This window comes from Natator depressus, chromosome 7 (assembly GCF_965152275.1).
Source record: "Natator depressus isolate rNatDep1 chromosome 7, rNatDep2.hap1, whole genome shotgun sequence".
In the NCBI taxonomy this organism is placed as follows: Eukaryota; Metazoa; Chordata; order Testudines; family Cheloniidae; genus Natator; species Natator depressus.
This window is the reverse complement of record NC_134240.1, coordinates 70,908,718-70,913,422: the sequence shown is the minus strand read 5'-3', so window position 1 is coordinate 70,913,422 and position 4,705 is coordinate 70,908,718.

Sequence of the window (4,705 nt, the reverse complement as noted above, 5' to 3'; positions counted from 1 at the left end):
GTTTGCGTTGCATGGAAAAATTGCAGCAACTGACTGCCTTGGATCTCATGTGTCAGAACTATTTCCAGCAGCAGTGTCAGAGAGATTCACTCCTGTGCGATACCAAATTCCTCTTGACATAGTATTGCTCTAAACTGAGCAAACTTCTCGGCCTCAAGTTCACTCAGCACCAGAGGCCAGCTAACTTGACTGATGATGAAGAGAACTGGGCAGCTGATACGTTGCTTCACTGAGGAAAACTTTATATTTTCTGTGCCTTACAGGTTCTGGTGGATGGCTTTGTGAGTTCCTTTTAAACAAATGTCAAGCAGTGTCACTAGGTTATTACTCTTGATGTTAGCATCCTGTTGTATCTTCTGTCAACATCCAATTTAGCTATCACTGAATTGTTTACTGCCACTGCAGCCAAATCATCAGGTTGGATGTGAGCCCTGATGTTATTAGGCACTGGCACAATGGTGAAGTTTTATGCTCTTTCCTCTCTCCTTTTGCTAAAAGGAGCTGCTTTTGAGCTCTGTTGGGACTTTTTGTGGTCTTGGAGCTTATTTTGGGAATTTGCAGACTCTTTTGACCACTTTTTACATTATTTCCAGAAATAGTCTCTGGAAATATCCTGTATCAACTGGATATTTTCTTTTTTTTTAGACAACCCATGCTGCACTTTTGGCGTTAGCTAGGATGTCACATTAATGAATAATAATAATTCACAAAAAAGAAACTTCATGTAACATTAGTTAAGGTTGCTCTGTTCAATAAATTAAACCATAAAAAATTAGGAAATACAAAGTAAAGGATTATAGGGTTGCAAAATCAAGCAGTGTCAACTCAGGAAAATCCAAACTGACTGTTGGCCATGCAAGCGTAATTTGGACTCCTTGTATACATTGTGAAACAACCTTTAATTACATGATCCTATATTATATTTTGCCCAGGACCTTTGTCTGGTTCATTCAGTCCTGCCCTGGGGATGACCAGTGGTACATGCCAACAGGAATTAACTAGTGTGGCTGGCTGCCTGCAGCTATATTGAACTGTCAGCAGTCCTATACAAAGATTTAGCATTGAGAATGTGGATATAGTATTTGTTTAGGTTTAAATCTGTGGCCGACAGATCACTTCAGCTACAATATTTTATTAAGCATAAGTTTCTAAGTGTAATGCTTGTTACAACAGCTGGGAACATTAGTTTGAAAAGGCATCGTCTGGCCTGTTTGTGCATTAGGCTTAGCGTCGTGAGAACTAATGGGTGAAGAAATGAGACCAGCGAGATGGCATTTTTCTTTCGTTGTTTCTTTCATTGTTTTTAATGTATTTATTTAAATCGATGTATTTACTTTTGGCCAAATAACCTAAAGCTGGGGATAGTTTACTAGTTACAATCATTATTCTGAACCATAACAACTGCACATTTCTGAGCATCTCCCGTTATGATTTGTCTGTGGTCTGACCAGAAAAAGTAGTACAGAAAAAGCAATGTGATTGCTGTTTATGGAGTTGTTAATAAATAGTTACACACCTTACATTGCTAGCACTTTTATCATGGATCTCAAATATACAGCTATTAAATAAATGAGTCCTAATTTATGACCCTTCCCTCATGTCGGTCCACTAGAAGTTGGGGTTGATGAAAGTATTGTAAAGGGTGCCTTCTTTCCACATCTCTCCTGAGAATATAGATATATAATATTCTTATGCCTTGCAATGGTTTGTTACTTTCAAGCACTGCCACTTGGGTAGTGTGTATCACCTCTCCTCCCTTGCGTGACTCAGGCTCTTCAGAGCCATAACTGAGTCCTAAGCTTCACACGGTACAGTGAGGAAAGTGAGAGATGTATATGGATCACTTAAATGTAAGTATGTCTTTAGAAGCTCTCCATAACTCACAGAACACTGTATAACAATAGCTGAAGATAGTAGGTCCTGAAGAATACCATAGGCCAGAGGTGGCCAACCTGTGGCTCCGGAACCACATGTGGCTCTTCAGAAGTTAATATGTGGCTCCTTGTATAGGCACCAACTCTGAGACTGGAGCTACAGGTGCCAACTTTCCAATGTGCTAGGGGGTGCTCACTGCTCCACCCCTGGCTCTGCCACAGGCCCTGCCCCCCACTCCACCGCTTCCGGCCCCCTCCTCCTCTCCACTCCCGAGAGCCTCCTACATGCCATGAAACAGCTGATCAGGAGACGCTGGGAGCGGGGAGTGGAGCTGATGGGGGCTGCTGACGCATTACTGTGGCTCTTTGGCAATGTACATTGGTAAATTCTGGCTCCTTCTCAGGCTCAGGTTGGCCACCCTTGCCATAGGCTGTTGAATCTGTAGGGGAATTTAGGTAGACAATATCATTATCAGGGTTGGGATTCAGCCAGGACATAAGGGTTAACATTCCTTATCTCAATGGCGTGTGATCTTTAATGATGGCAAGTGGCCAGGACACTGGTGTTAAACCTCATCTGAAAGATGACACCTCAGCTGTTGCACAGCAAAAGGGCAGATCCAGTGGGCCCTCCTTCAATGGGGGTCCAGCAACCCCCTTCTCACCAACATATTCAACACCAGCACAAAGCCCTTCTTCCTAGTGCACAGGGAGCAGAGAGGGTCCCTGCAGAGCTTCTTTGCCTAGCCACACCCTGGGGTTAATTGGTATGAAAGGGCTTGCACTGACCATCTGCCAACATGTGAATTTCACCTGCTCTGTGGGGGAGTGTATAATCCAGTTCCATGCACTATATCAACATGCTTTCACTACTCACAAATGTTTTTACAATAGTATTATGCTCTTAGAATATTTACAGTAACAAACTGTAGTAAAGCAGTTGATGCCCCGATGGTATCACCATTTCCGTCTTCTTTAGCCCAATACCCCTGAAAACCAGCATTCTGCTAGTCCAGGAGGTCTGTACTGGGCTCCTTTGAGAGCTCCTCAATGCAGCCTCTTAATAGGATGGAAGGATTATTCCTGAACCACAGCGGACACTTCTTGCCATCAAGAATTGCATGTGTTGCTGCTGCAGTGCTCCCTGCTTAGCTACCAAAAGCAGGAGACTTTTCTTATACCCTTGACTTAAGCTAGTTTAAAGCGATGCTAGAAATATTTGCAAGGAATCATGAATTTCAAATTACCACGGACAGGCTCCATTTTCTTGCAGCATGATAAATTCTTGGTGAGATGAAGCTCACCGGCCTTTGGAACAGGCTGAGGCTGAAAGCGCTGTCCACAGGGCAAAGAGAAGACTGTTTTGAATTCTAGCCACACATTGGGGCAGCAACATCCAGGCTTATAAAAGGGATTTTAAAAGTAGACTGGTGTAAATCAGTGTAAATCAGTGTCACCCTGGTGACCTTAATGGAGTGACACTGATTTACACTTGCTGAGGCTCAGAGTTCATATTTCTCACTACTTTTTTATCTACCTTTAAATTATGTTCCCGACTGCCACAGCCCCTAAATGCTGGAATCAATCTCAATCTAGTAGGATTTCCAAAGTGCCTATCACCATAATATCTATGCAAGTATGCTCAGCAAGCTGTGTCAAGTCCTGTAGTAGACTAACTTTGCAAATTACTGATCAGAAAATTTCCCTCCCCCGCCCCTCATTTTCAAACATGTTACTCCTAAAAGAAGGATAATGTCACAGGGCCAAATCCTTCTCATTTTACTTATATGAAAAGACCCATCATTACTCCAATGAGAGAGGGTGCCAGGATCTGAGACACCATTAATCTTTAGTTGTTTGGTTGTTTTTATAAAATATCTCAGTTGTTTTACAGTTGTACTTGCATATTGAATTTTTTTGTCAATATTCTCTAAGCACTGTTTTAATGCTTAGATTAATATATCCAGAGAACAATGGGCTTGTTTTGCCCCTCCTGGACACAAGTTTTACATCACTATGACTCCCGGGAGTTATCTGATTGGCACCAGTGTACCCATTATTTATAACTGTATCATCCTTTCTCCTTAATATCAGGTAGGAGTGAGTAGAGGCTTTGCCTCTTTTCGGGCATAATTCTGCAGACACTTAACACTGAGCATAGCATTTACAAGGTCAATGGGACTATTCCTTGGAGTTAGCACTACACCCCGTAGTAAGCATTGGCGGGATCAGTCCAAAAATGTGGACTGTTACAGAGGCGTTAGAGCTGTTGTTTGTGCCTTTCTCATACATTAATTCCTTTCAATGATCACTTATTGATATGTAAAAATATATCATTTCAGTTGAAAAATTACAAATTTCCACACCATGGGTTATAACTGGGTGTACAGGGCAATGGAAGTTAAATACTTATTGTAGATTAGCTAGTGACATAGCCCGACAGGAACCCTAATGTCACCACATGTTAGGTTCATTCCATAAATCAATGAGTAACACCCAGTGAAAAAGATGTATGTGGTTGCTCTGACAATCCATTGCATAGATCTGATCCTTCGCCCACTGAAATTAAATGCCAAACTCCCTGTGACATTAAAAAGCTGCAGGATCAGACACTATGTTTACAGTGATGACGACTGCTGCACTATCAGAAAATACCTGGAAGCCATGGATAGAGCTAATCTGCCGGTGGAAAACTAAACATACCTTTCTATCCTGGTCTTGTAAGGTTATAGGTTAAGTAGGTTCACTCTAATCTCAATTTGTGACCCAGCTTCATGCTGATTGGTAGCATGGCTAATCTCTTTTCCACTGACAATGATGCCTGCTGTAAA